This window comes from Zonotrichia albicollis, chromosome 2 (assembly GCF_047830755.1).
Source record: "Zonotrichia albicollis isolate bZonAlb1 chromosome 2, bZonAlb1.hap1, whole genome shotgun sequence".
In the NCBI taxonomy this organism is placed as follows: domain Eukaryota; kingdom Metazoa; phylum Chordata; class Aves; order Passeriformes; family Passerellidae; genus Zonotrichia; species Zonotrichia albicollis.
In genome coordinates, this window is record NC_133820.1 from 7404577 (window position 1) to 7419486 (window position 14910).

General features: G+C 36.3%; 1 long non-coding RNA gene across 1 annotated transcript in view; it reads left to right on the forward strand.

Annotated features, from left to right (window-relative positions):
• The window catches only part of LOC113460108 (uncharacterized), a 45032-nt gene extending 35898 nt beyond the window's left edge, over nucleotides 1–9134 (forward strand). The window contains exons 3-5 of the long non-coding RNA XR_012579235.1: nucleotides 1973–2082; nucleotides 2313–2472; nucleotides 5233–9134. This is a non-coding gene — a long non-coding RNA (uncharacterized LOC113460108). The remainder of the gene's footprint in view (nucleotides 1–1972; nucleotides 2083–2312; nucleotides 2473–5232) is intronic.
• The last annotated feature ends 5776 nt before the right edge of the window (nucleotides 9135–14910 follow it).

The window sequence follows — 14910 nt, forward strand, 5'->3', positions numbered from 1 at the left end:
ATTTGGGATTTACTGAGGTGACCAAAGGAAGAATAAAATGTTTGGACCTTGAAGGGAATGGCACTTGTGGAGAAATCTGCTTTGGGCCCTGAACTGAAAGAGCATATTTTCTGAATTTTATGTGTAGGGGAGAGATGAAGGGGACTATTTCTTGTATATCTGTGGTAAACCTGGTTTAATATTTACTGATTTGTTTGTTTTAAAAAATGGTGGGAGAAAGTGTAGAGAAAATGCCCAAAACATAAGATACACGTGAAAACCTGCATTAAATTATTATCCAAGTTGAAGAAATGAGCTAGTTCTGAGTGAAAATACTTTATTTTCCTATTAACACTGTTAATACTAAACACTAAAAACCTGTTAAAACTAAAATGAAATAAAACAAAGCAAAGTTAAAAATCATACAACCAATCCTTAAAAGAGTTACCTGTACAGTTTAGGACATTTTTGTTTTTATTTTCCATATGAATTTGAAAGGTGGATTCATATGGAAAATAAAAACAAATATATCAGATATCAGATCAAAACGGATGTCAAACATCTGTGAAAAGCTATTCTATAGTAGAAACAAAAATGAAAGATATTAATGCCTTTACATTCAAAGCACCTCAAAAAAAGGGGAAGACAATTACAAGTTTACCTCACAAAATGAAGCTGTGATTTGTAATTTGAGACAAATTTTAATACATTTTCTTTTTGTGCAGTGGGAGCATTGATTTGACAATTGAAATCAGTGTAGTCATGGCTATTAGCTCAGAATAGAACAGAAGTTCTTTCTCTGAGATTTGTGGTACATGGCTATTGCAGCACATGGATGAGTGATGAGAGATTTCTAAAAAATAGAACGAATAGGATGAAAACAGTGAAGCTGTAACATTTTTCAGGGACTCAAACTTTGCATTTTGTGGTAACACAAACTTAAGCATGGTATTTTCTTTTAAAGTTGCTGTGTGCAATGCATGTGTACCTGAAAGCATATTCCTGATAGGAAGGGTAGGTATAAATGATTGAGTAAGGTTCTACCTCTAGGAGAACTTATTTCTGCTGATCTCACTCTCTTGAGTTTATTCTAAGTAGTGGATTTGTTGCTTAGCTTTTTAAAAAGTGGAAGAGGTTGTTTTACTTTGACTGCCTTGTTCAAAGTATTTGTTCTTGCATAGAAACACGATACAGACCTGCCTGGATTATTTTTCCTGAACGCCTCTTGGAAACTGCAGTTTTCATTAGTGAATTTTTCATGAGGTGATTTTTCATGAGCTCCAAGCTCATCAGAGAGAAACAGCAACATGGGAAAACATTGTTTTGCATAGATTTTCCAGTGTACAAAGAGAGTCTGGTCAAACTTGGCCCAATGTCACTGAAATGTCTGTCGTGAAACACCAGAAAACATCACATTTATACTTTGTTGTCCTGTGATCACAGCTTCACATGCACAATTACAAGGGAGTTGGAGATCAAGAAGAACTATTTGAAATAGTGTTTTCAGCCTGTATTTGATATTCTAAATGCTCTTTTGGTTTACAAAGTGGCATACATTGAGAAATCAGCTGTGGAACTATGGAACCTTCCCAATTGTTGTGAACAGCTTCCCAACAGAGGTCCATTGGGTAGTAGTTTGAACAGTCTGCTTGAAATAAGTATAAAGCAAATTATACTCATTATTCATCACCCAAATGTTTAAGTTGGTTTTGAGTGTTCATTCCTGGGGAAGGAGGGAATTGTTTTAAGCAGAGATCAGATGTAAACATGGAAAGATCACTTCTTGGTTTTGCTTTGGTGGTTTTTCTATGCCTCCTTTTCACACTTAGCTGCAGTGTTTGACCCCTCAGGTTTGAGTGTACCCCTGCTCAGTGAGATCAGTTCTAAGAGGATTCCTCAGAAAACTAAATCCACTATTTGTTACTGATGAGAGCCTGCTGTCAAACTCCCTGCATGCAAATGTCTCTTAACTGACTTTTTTCCTTCTGTTTAGGTTTGGGATTTGGAGTTCTTTGTGGTTTTGCTCTTTGCCAAAAAATGATTGTGAATCCTGTTGTGCTGGTGACATGAAGAGCGCTGGTCAAAAATGATTCAGCCAGTCAAGTAAGCAGAGACACTTGATGTTCTTCCTTGCCTGTGTGCTTGTGTTGAGCTTAATTTTTGCTTAAATTTTCTTTATTTTAATTGTTCTCTGTCAGCTGCAGCGAATTTGTTCTTGCACTGGTGGGAGGATATTTCAAGTTTTGTTTTTATAAGTTCTCTAATAATCTGCCTCTAGTCTCTGCTGCAGGTGAGTTACAAAGCTCTCAAATCCCTTTTGCTTTCTTTGCAAGGTGCTACCAATCAAATACTTGTACATGATCTATTAGACATTGCAACAAGCAAGGTGTCCCAAAACACCTTTATCATGATGTCAGTGTGCCATTCCAGTGTTACTGCCATTATTGTCTCTTCTGGAGAAGAGAAGAGGAGCTGCTTTGGAGTTACTTACAGGTCAGTTATCTGTTAAACAAGTTTTGAGATCTTGGTATCTTTATGCCCTTTTTCTAAGAGGGGGATTGAAAGAGAAAGCTGCAATTTAAAATTATGACTGTCAATATTGATATTCAAGGAACTGAAACAGAAGTTTTACTTTTCAACACCCCTGTGGGAAGTCCAAAGCATTTAACCACTCACTTATGGTCTTATTTGCAGTATAAATGTCATAGATGTACATAGGTCTTTGCTGCAGATCACTGAGTTGATGTTTTGGGGTTTTTTAAGTGAAAAAGAACAGTGATGGCAATTTGATAATAGGGGCACTACAGTTTCTCTTGCTATACAGCAACCATAGAAGAGGCAAGGCACACATCAACAAGAATTATTTCAGCTATAACGCTGGTAAACTGTTGGACAGTTTAGTAGGTTTCAGATGGAAATTCAGGATATTTTATACATGTCATCATACAAGTTCTGCGAGGTGAATACAAATGTTAGCCACTTACCAGGAAAGGTGCAAAAATCTTAAATAACTTGGGAAAAAAAACCCTACAATTTTCATCTGCTTATTGCAAACTCTTATCACTTCAGCTAATGTGAGGCTGTGCAATAATTTATGCAGCTGACCTAATTTGTCATACAAAGATTGCATTAATAAACAAGCTCAGCTGTGTAGGGCTCCAGGCAGGGCTCCTTTAGGAGTGGATATGTTTGGAAAGAAGGCAATAGTTTTATTTATCAGTCATTCTCTCCCCTTCTGGGAAGTTTCAAATTTTGGCAGTGCATAACGTCTGCATGTTAAAAACACCTACTTTGTCTAAACTCATCAGTTTTTCTTCTCTCACCTTGCAATGTCTATTCTTTGTGCTCAAAAATTGCTTCTTCAGATTTCTCACAGTAGTTTTAATGAACAATGAAATTTTAAATAGGTGGGTGAGGCACTTGCCGAGTTCATTCCAGATATTGATGCCAGATACTCACTTTGGAGTAAACCTAGAAACTAATATTTCACAACTCAGGAAGAATATTTTCAAAAAAGTGACCTTAGTAAGAATGTTTCTAAATAAAGATAATCTGAGGGGGTTTTATTTGTGCCTGTGGGGGAGTGTGTATGTGTGTTTTGCTTTGTTTTACTTTTGTTTGGTTTGGGGGGCTTTTTCTGGGTTTTTTGATCGGTTGGTTTGTTCTGGTTTTTTGGGGTTTTTCCTATTTTTTCTGTGTTTTTTGGTGGCGGTGGTGATTGTGTTGTGTGGGGTTTTTATTGGGTTTTTTGGTTGTTTTTTGTTGTTTTTTTTTTTTTTTAATAATCACCAAATTTGGGTAATTCTTAGGTACTTATGCAGCTAGAGGCAGAATTTTGCATTCTTCTGCTGAGGTACTTTCTGTCTACTGTTTTGGTTCATATTTTCATCCTGAAAACTTAGCGCAGTCCTACTTGCAGAGGACAGTAAATCTCTCAATAAATCCTGAAAATAAATCTGTCCCAGTTTAAGAAATTTCTAAGCCTGAGTGACTCCTTAATATTGGATCCTTTGTCTGAAATGAAATGTTTTAATGGATTTTGAGTACATACCTAAACAAACAAATTTTTATTGCAGGTTGCAGAGATGTGAAATCTTATAAGGAACAAATTCTAAAGAGGTTGTGCATCACAAAATGAAAAATTAAAACAGAGAAAATTCACTGTTGTTAATGGAAGAGTGGCTGTGCTACTCGCAGTATTTCCTACTCCTCCACATTAAATATATCCATTTCAGGCATTTCTAAGAGCTCCACTACCAAAATATTAAAATGTCAAATTTTCCTGAATACATGCCATGGAATATATGAGATTAGAATATTATTTCACATTGAAGTTGTTATTCCAAAAGAAATATTATTTTTAGGACTTTTATTTTTAGTTTTCCAGTTCTGTGTCCACATGTAATTTGCTATTCCAGTGTTCAGAAAGAAGTTCTTAGTGAAGATGAAAAATAAAACTCTTAATAGTCTTCAAATTTTTGGGGGGTTTTAGTAAATTTAAAAGGTTTTTATGAGAGTGGTGTTTAGGTGCACAGCAAATAGACTAATGCACCTGATATTCAGGTACAGGTGTGTAACAACATGCAGTATTTAGCACATTGGAAATTGGCAGGGGATTTCTATGCCAAATTTAGACCTAGAAAACTCTTCCAAACTAGAGCAGCTTAAGTTGTTAAGCATTAATCAAGTGGCTCCATAGTGACAGGTGTGTACTGAAGGTATTAATTCGTGGAGGAAAATTAGCTATTGTTTCATGGGAGTAAAAAGACACGGTGGGGGCAAAGTAGACAAAACTCCTTTGCATCAGAAACCTTTTCCTTGGGGAGTGGAAAATAGAAAAATTGAGGAATACTGGGCAATGAAAGTGATTTATAGTATTTAAGTGTTTGGCTGGTAACTATAATGGAAGAACTTAATAAATTAATCTTTTAACTTAATAAATTAATCTTTAAAAAAATCTTTAACTACAGGAAACAGTCCGGCAATTTTGCTGCCCTTGGAGGGTTCAGAAGAGCAAATAAGGGCAAGCCATAACACCCACCTCACAGAGTGCAAAGTCCTTGAATGGTCATACCCTTGGCTGTCTGAAAGTAATGTTCATTTCTCCAAACCTTTGGATAATCTCAAAAAGAATAATCTAGAGCAGCGCATGAATATTTAAAAATTAAATCCGTCTGACGTATCTAAAAGCTAGTTTTTATGTCTGGTAGTAAGGTTGGTGTACAATGCCATAATAAGTTGTTTTTCCTGCAGATTTCATGATCCAACGTCTCCATTAGTGGTCTTCTCCATGATTCTTCTACCAGCAGATGTCTGGAGAACGAAGACTTTGCTTTGCTTTCTCTCTACTGGTCTGGGACTTCATTTTTCTGAAGTTTTCTGTCTGGTTGCTAACATCAGGTCAGTTTGTGCCAATGTCTGCAACTGTCACTGAATAAGAATACAAATTTGGGTGAATGTGTTATGACTCAATAGATTCAAGTTCACCCTGTTGATGTATTTCCTCTTCATATATTTCTACATCTATAAAATGTAAAATTGCTCAAAAAATCTACTACTAGCTGATTAATAATCCTCCTGTCTTTAAGGGGAAAATGTTCCATTTTAGACCAAATGTATTATTTAATGGGAAAAAAAAGCAAGTGAAATAGGATGGAGTTATCTGCTTGATGAAGACAGAGTCTTCTCATGGATCAAAGATGGATGTTTTTGATAGATGATTCTGGAGTGACAACTGTCATATGAAGAGTTTGCATTTGAGACTGTTGCTTGGTGAAAAAGACTTTTTTAACAAGGAAATGTTTTTCCTTTTGTCAGGTTATTCAGTTTCATTTCAACGGACACTTGCATTTGGTAATTTACTGGTGTTTCTTCGTCTTTTTCCCTCCATAAATCCTGAGTGAAGTTATAGATCTGTCTAGTGCTAACAGCAGCTCAGCTAGCAGGGATATATAGTGTTCAAGTTTGCAGATGAATGTCTAAAATCAAATGAGTCAAAAAAACCAGATATTTAAATTTTAAAATGTATGAACAAAGAAGAGAGGTAACCTGCACAATGAGGAAGCTTTTAGGTTTTCTGTTCCTGGAGAGGAGACTTGGGAGAGGCAAGACTTTCTATCTGCCTCTTAAATACTTGATGGTATTTAAAAAGCAGATGGAAAGCTGATGGAGTCTTCATGGAGCAAACAAGGAATGATGTGTACAAGTTGCACCAAGGAGAGGGTTTTCTTCTCAACATAAAAAATAAAATTTTTGCAGTAAGAACTCATCCCCTGCAACAACCACTTCAGGGACATGGATGAGTCCTCATTACTGGAGGTTTCCAAGCTGCAGATGAGCAGAAAATCCCATTTACACTCCTTTTCCCATGAGGCTCGACCAGATGACTTTTTGAGGTCACTGTCAACCCAGACTGTTTTATGGTATATAAGGGAAAGAAAAGAGGATTTAAGAAAGCTGATTCCCAAACAAGGCACTTTTTGGTTGTGTACACATGAAGGCAGTTTTTTTAATAAAAAAAATAGTTGGATAGAGGTAAGACTTATTGTTTTTATTGCTTCTTTAGATGTTCTTCAGCAGTATTCATTACAATTTGTGTAGTGAGCTCAAAAATTTGGATTCAGAGAGGAATTGCACCAATGAAAAATATCCCCCCCACAAAAAACCCCAAACCCCTTAAATTTTATTAAAAAGCTCTAGAAATTTCACTATCAAATATGAGAATGAGAAAAAAATTGTTGATATTCAATTTAAGTAAGAAAAAGAATGAAATGCAGTTCAGTTTTTAACTTATGTTCTTTGTCTTTACTTCTAAACGAAAGGAGCATAAGGGAAGTGGGAATTAATGTAAAACAGTGAATTTTATATCAATGTACATAACTCATTATTTTATCTCAATGTACATAACTCATTATCAAAGAAATTTCAGTCATAAAGTGGTGTTAAATTCTATATATAGATATTCTAAAGTAGACTATTCTAAAGTTTTTTGCTGAAAACATTTGGTAACACCACATCTTTTATGGGTGTTCCCACAGGACTCTGAAACAAGCTAATGGGAAGAACTGTAAAAAGTAGTAACCCTGTCAGCACAATTGATGGGCCATCTACTTTTCTGATCAGCACATGCACAGGGAGTTTTATTGCAGAGGGGAAAAACAACTAAACCAAATCAAACAAAAATCTTGTGATTCTTAAAAAAACCCAAACATTGCGTATTTTATGGCACACAAAAGCAGTAGGTACTCACCCAGGTCTCTGCTTTCACGTACCTGAAATGTAATGTTTTTCTCACAGTCTGCCTATGGTCTTATGTCGTATTAACCCATGCCCCTGGTCTGTTTTCACCACTGGGCTTTCCCATCCAACAGAAACACATTGAGAGTCCATAAATTACAGAAGAAGGACTGGTGTAAGCTCTTTACACAAACTTTATTTCTGGGCCCAGTGGGGATATCTAAGAAAAAAATATAGCTAATAAATATTTTTATTCAATACATGGTTATGCCAGCTTAAAGTTTTCTCTAAAGGAAAAATAGAACAAAAACACTTAAAGGTCATTTACTGACTGAAGAGTGTATGATGGTAAGTACAATCCTTAAAGCGTAATTTTTCTTCTTAAGCTCAACTGAGTTCTTGGTAGTTTTCTCTCTCTGCTATGTAAACCTGAACACAGTACAAGAATGCTACAAATATAGACATTAATCCAAAATATGTGTATGCTCTTTGGTCTAGTTCTTAGTGTAGGCCAAATATTTCAAATAATTGATTTAGTATTTACATGTAAAGTCCTAGAACAGGAACCTTCAGGTTTTGAAGTCAAACATTAAAGTTAGAAAGAAGCCATAATTAAAGTCACCATTCATTTCTCTTGCTGTGTCACTTTTATTATTCATTGCTGTGGCCATTAATTACATAATAATTTACTGCAAACCTCTCTATGAAACCTTAGCACTCACCGCTACTCAGGGGAGAAAGCATTTACTAAATGGGGAACTACTAAATGATTCTTCATTATACTCCTCATTAAGTAGTGGTGCTGTATTTTTTTACACACCATCGAATTGCTGCACTTTATACAGAATTATTAATTTCCCTCATGGGGTTTCTTTGGTGTTTATCATCATGATCAAGGATTCACTGCGGTTTATGGAATTAGCTAAACAATAGCATGTCAGGTTAAGCAACTGCTTTGCCTTTTGTCTTACAGAAGTGAATTTAAGCACAGAGAGCTTATGGCTCAAGTAAGCCACCTTTTATTTTATTTTGTAGATTGAGGTGGCAAATATTTCCTTTCAAGGTGTGGTTGCACCACTTCCCTGTTCAGGTAACCAGTAAGATGAATTTCTTCAGATACACAGCACAATGTGCACTGCCTGATATAGTACACAAGAATTTATGACTGTGGGCATCAGCTGTCAGAATTTATTTGCTGTGTGGCCTCAGAGGTGTTTGCTGGTCATCAGGGGAGGGTTCTCTACAAAGACTTCTAGCTCCTCATTTTACAGCTCTTCTCTTTTTCTCATGGACCACTTTAGCCCCTATGGTCCTTTCCACTGTGGACTCTGCCTCTCTTTTTATTTCTTTCCATGTTTATCACGTTGTTCTGGAAACCCTCAGCTTCCCATTTTACAGCAATAGCAAGGAGAGACGGATGAGACTGACTTCCTCCCTCTGACCCTGTAAGAAATTTGCTTCTGTTAAATATGCCTGTGAAACTAATTCTTGCTTATGTCCACTTGTGGGACCTCCAAAGGCAAAGGTGTGGAAGAACATCACTGCCCAGCTGTAAAGGGTTGTGTAGTGCCTTTGTGACTTAGAGTGAAATTGAAAAGCCTTTAGCAGAGTCTATGTCTGCAATGATTGTGGCACTGATGCAGGGAAAATCTTTGTGCTGGTTTTCAAAGTACCTACAACACAAAAACATGCCCCTGAGAAAAATTTGCTTCCTCCTTATGAAATAATAATGATCAAAGGAGAAATGAAATTCACAGTGACTGTCTTAACGTATGGGCACAACACAGGCACATATTGTTACAGAATCTCTGGAAGGGCAAGGTAGTAAGGGATCACAATCAGGTCCAACCTCCCTCCTCAGGCAGGACCATCCCACAGCACATGGCACTGCGTTGTGTGCAGAGAGTTCTTGAACATTTCCAGTACATTTCCAGTAAGGGAGATTCCCCACCCTCTCTGGGAAACCTGTTCCAGTGCATCAGTAAAGAAGTTCTTCCTCATGTTCAGGTGGAATTCTTGGATATCTGTTCCTGGTCTTGTCCTATTGCTCGGTGCCACTGAGCAGAGCCTTGTTCCAGCTTCCTGACATTTCAGTACAAATTCTGTCACAAATACTTTGATTTAGAAAGCTCTGCCATGGAAAAAGCCAGCTTGTTTCACCTGAGAAGCAATGTTTACAAAGCTAATAGGCTTGCATTATTTTATGACATGTACTTTATCCAGAGCAGATCATTATAAGGTTTCTATTTGTTGCATTTATCTGAAATTATATATATATTATTACAATATATATAATCAACATTTTTATTGTTTCTTTGCTGGGCAGCCTTATTATTTTGGAAATTTTTTAATAAGTAAATGAGAAGGTATTTAAACGATTACTAGTAAATCTTGCACTGCTGAGAACTGACAGAGTTCTCTTCTGGCATTTCATGTTTCTTTTAGTTACATCAATAAATTATTGGGAAAAAAAATAAAAAGTACAGCATATTTCCAGTGACCCTTGTCATCTTTGAAGTTATTGATGTTGTTTCTTCTGTTTCTCATAAAATTTGTAAAATATCATTGATTGGTACTTGTTTCCTAAAAATGAAGATTTAGAATATATTTTGCTGTAACCGGTTTCAGCTTTCATCCAACTTGATGAAGTACTGCTAAACCAAACAAATCTGTGTCTGGGTTTCTTTAGGATGGCTGAATAAACTCAGATGAATGCTTAGGTGTCACAACATAAAGAGAGACACAGATACAACTGCTGTGACTAGGCTGGTGGTATTTTATGATCTTTCATCACTGTTTTCTTTCCTTAAAAGCCCAATTTTATTGAAATAAGGACACTTAATGGGTAATGACTTACAAATCTGCTTCTCTAGCCACTATTGCATCCAGCAGGATGGACCAGCATAATTGCTGCTGGTTGCTTTGTCTCACAGTGGTGTTGTCCTGCTGATGCTCAAGTTTCAGGAGCCCAGCCAGGTCTTGGTCACCTCATTTTGGCTTCCCTACCCTGTAGCCCATGGTGCCTTGTGCACAAATCATTGTCCTCCTCCTTATAGCTTGATTTCATAGCTTCTAGTACATTTGCATCTTTTTTTAAGTAAAAGGCTTCTGTTCACAGTGTGCTCTTCTAATGATGCTCTTAACTAGAATTTTTTCCCCTTTTCCATTTTTCCACCTCTCCAGGATGGTTGGTTGTGTGATTGCCTGTTATTTACAGCTTGCATGCACCAAATACCAGCAGCAAGGACAAACCTCATTTCCTCATTCCTCGCTGAACGCTAGCGAGCAAGTAAATGTGCTTAATTGTGTTTTTATCTGAGCTAATAAAGCTGTGCCAGGTTGTTAGACATGGAAGACTGCTTAAAGCCAACTCTGTCCCCACCAAGGGTCTCTGCAGACCCTGTTGCCTGGATACACTGAGGCCAGGGTGCCTCAGCAGGCACCAGCAGGGGCTGAATGCTTGCAGGGGAGCTCTCATGATCTGTAATTGCTCAGAGAAGTTGGTGATACTCTGAGTTTTCTTTATCATCAGTACCTTAGGAAATAAGGAGAAAGGCGTCCTTTCATTTTTCTTTTTTTTTTTCTTTTGTTCTTTGTTTTCTTTAAAGTTCCTTTTCTTTCCTTTCTCTCTTATTCTTTTATATCCGTACTGCACTTGTCACAGTTCTGGCATTTTATGAATGCTCTTTCAGGACTGATTAATTTATTTCTTTTGTCTGCTAATGTATGCAGTGTATAAATTTAACATGCATCCTATTAAAATCCCTTAAACTGAAATTCTTTAACTGTATCTTTGAACTTTATTTGATATGCCAAATACACTTTAAAAAATGCATGAATCTGAATGTATTCTTCCCGCTTGACCAAGTATGATTTCCTGCTGAAATTTGAATACTGTATACTGGAGCTATCCACAGATTCTTTTGACAGCTTGAGTACATTTCCAGATGGTGTGCAATCACCGTTCCTTTTTAAATCTGTATTTATAATGGTGATAATTAAGAATTATTTTCTAGGACTGAATAGTCAGTACACCAAAACTGAAAATGGTCAAGAAAGTAGTTAGCCACAAAGGGATGAGACAAATTTTTTTCAGGACCATGATTTATAATACGACCATGATTATACCCTAGTTTTAAATGAAGTGGTGTTTTGCTAATTGTTGCACAGGGGAACAAAATAGTTCACCTTTGTATGTTTTATGAGAAAGGGAGAAAAGGTTATATTATTCTGTTTCACTAGATTCCTGATCAGATAAAGCCAACTGCCTTCAAAATACTAATTTCAACAGTAAAACCTCTCTATATATACACTTCTATACATCCAAAAGCATGTAAAATAACTAAGATTAATAGTCAAAAAATGAAATTCAGGATTATGGACCCAACCCATATGTAAGATGAGTGACTGAAATTTGTTTCTCTCATGTTGTCTAAGTATTTACACCAAACATCATATTTATCCAGAATCACAGTTATTAGTCATATAGCTGTAATTAGGCATTGTATTTAATTGCACACCATTATTTCCATGTACTTACCTAATTAAAGTAGTTAGCTTGTATGCATAAAACTGTAATGAGAAATTATTATACTGTGGGATGGCTGTCTGCTCTAGTCTGAAATCACTGCCGTAGTTGGGTTCCAGCAGCAAGCCTCATGCACAATAACTTATAGCCTTGTGGTTGAGGAAGAAACTTAACTAATTTAAAATGTTTCACTTTAGTCCTAGGTAATCCTGGGGTTGTGGCAGGAAGAGGAAGATGATTGAATAACACCTGATTTTTAGTCTAGATAGTTTAGTTTTTTTTAATCCAAGAACCATGAATTTAATAGGTGGACTTCTGCCCTTGGGTATAGTATATTCCCAAGGGATATACTATGCCCCTTGGGAATATACTCTACCCAAGGGCAGAAGAAACGCCCTCAGAAAAGTGTTTCTCATGATCTTTGTAGTTATTGAGGGTGTTTCTTCTGCTTTTCATAAAATTTGTAAAATCTAATCGATGGATACTCTCTCCCTACACAGTTTCAGAATTATCCACCTGAAATGGGGTAGGATATATTTTAATATATCATGCTGTTTCCCTTCTCAGATTGAACAAACATACAGGCAATACTTATTTTAATCTCCTGATCAAACCATAGCTGCTGCTGCTGCAGTGTTCAAATATCCTGACAAACCCAGGGAAAAGCCAGTAAAATTCAGTCATGCAAAACCAAACATGATCGATATGTAGCTCAGGTGAAGCAAGCACTTGGAAGGAAAAAGTGATGGGTTTTTTGGCCCTTTTGGTACTGCTAATTTAGCTCTGGTGTCGAAGAAATATCTTGGTAATTTGTAAATCCACTTTTAAATGCTGAGTTAACAAATATATGTATTAGCAATATGTACAGCCCGTTTCCTGGAAAAGTCACTGAGTTGCCGCAGGACTACTTTGCTAGTGTTGCAAAAGAAATATATCTGACAATTTTACTGGGAAATGGCTTATACATTGATCTGATATACACACACTATTGATCTTTGAGACATCTTAATGGGATTAAACGGAAAATACATTTATTAGTTATAAGACTGAAAATTTTCACACAGAGAGGAGGACCAGTCTTGTTTTAAAAGAAAAAAGGTCTAAATATGGCTTGAGGGAAAGTGTTAATTAAGAGTCTAGAGGGCAAGGGATGAGCAGAAAAGCTTTGGGTGGACAGGTTTTAGAATAGTTTTATTTCTTGTATCCTCTGCACAGCTAGAAAATTAGTAGGAGCCAATACAGAGGGCGAAGTTAAAAAAGTGTTTGAGGCAGTAATGTTCACTAAGTGCACTCGTATTTTCTCTCACTAAATTAGAGTTGTATGCTTTGCCAATATATGTTCACAGTTATGGCAGTTTCTCCAGTAGGATCACAAATGGAATTGATGGGTTGTTCTTGCCTACAAAAATGTGTCTTCCAGGCTGAAATGTGGGAAAGTGTGAGAGGAGGAGGAAGGAAAAAAAAACAAATACCAAGGAATAGAAAGGGTATTGTCTTCAGCACGGGTTTGTGGAAATGTTTTGGCTATTGTTAATACTTAAATATCAGCTACACTTTAAACAGCTATTAAAGTTGTAAATATTAATAATGTGAACAAGCTAAGAAAGCTAATTTTGGGCCAAACAGTGCTTTTAACATAATAGATATATAAATTTATTACAGAGTCACTTCTCAAATATTTTTGTCTTTTCTGAGTTAACCTGGTGAAAGTTATTTGCCCACTTTCTGTGAAATCTCAGACATTGAAATTACTTGAACAAGTGTGATTTCTTCTGCTGATGGCTGTGTATACAGAATAACATAATCTGTAGATTACCAGTATTACCCAGTTTCTTTTCCCTTTTTCTGATTCAGTATAATATTCCATGCTGCATCTATAAGTACTTGTGTGTACAAAGAGTTTTGTTTTCCCAGAAGTTCGTGTGAGTTCAGAAACAATGACCTGATCCCAGTGCATGAGTGAGTTGTACTGATAAAGCCCAAAGTGCTCTTGAACTCTGAAGCACTCTGCAGCCAGAACTATCATGAGAAGATTTCTCTCCTGCCATTCAGTTCCATTTTTTAATCACCTTGACCTTGGGCTTTTTACCTTAAGCGTGCCTGGTGAGTGGTACAAACTCTCATTTAGTCCTTCCCCCAGGAAGAAAAGCATTTATTTATTATTTTTCTTATTGTGTGAGCACATTTTCATTGTCATGCTTGATGTGTATTGCAGTGCCTCCAATCCACCAGTGACATTTTCTCCCATTAATAAGTAAATATTAATGATTGGATGGTTTTAATTAGGGCAAATGGTGTTTATTTCTCTTTTCAGAGCTGTGAGTAGAAGGCATACGTTGAAATTACATTAATTATGTATTGCACATAGACATGGAGTGTTTTGTATAATCAATTAAGGCATGGGGAAAGTTATGTCATTTATGATTACATCTGGGGTGGAAGATTTGTGTAAATAATGAATGTTATAGGAATGTTGTCAGTGATTTGCTCTATTTCTGAATATCAACACTCAGAAGATTAATTTTCAAGTATTTACTACTTCTTTAAAGGATGTTAGAGAAAATGCTTCCAAAATAAGCTATCAAACATAAGAAACAAAACACTAAACAAACCTTTGCACTGAAATACTGAGAAATGTACAAATTTGTCTTATCTTTGCAATCCTTATCTGATAATGTACAGTGTTTCACAGTACAAATAGCTTACTTAGAGTGCAAAATCAAATAGCATTTCAATCCTTTATTAAAAACAAAATGCCTGCTACTTCATCAAGTCTCCCAGATTCGTATAAAAACTCCCACAATCCAGCAGATTTTGTGTTAAAATTGAATTGACAAAATGATGGAGCCCTGAATAAATTAATCTGCCTAACCTTGTCTCTGCCTTAGCTGTGTGCATGATCTATGACTGCTGTATTAAAAAGAAAAAAAAAAAGAAACCCACATTGTCATCTAAATAGTCAGGCTCTGATCCTGAAAAGACCTATAACTCTGCTTAATTTTAGCAACATGAGGGTCCCAATGGCCCTTTAGTTGCCTAATGAAGGGCTCAAAAATAAGCAGGCATGCGTGATAATCTTTGTTAGGAACTGGGCGTAAGGAAGTCATAAAAAAGGCAGTCGTGTCCAAGAGAGTTAAACATTTTTTCAAATTGCTATAACAGAAAGG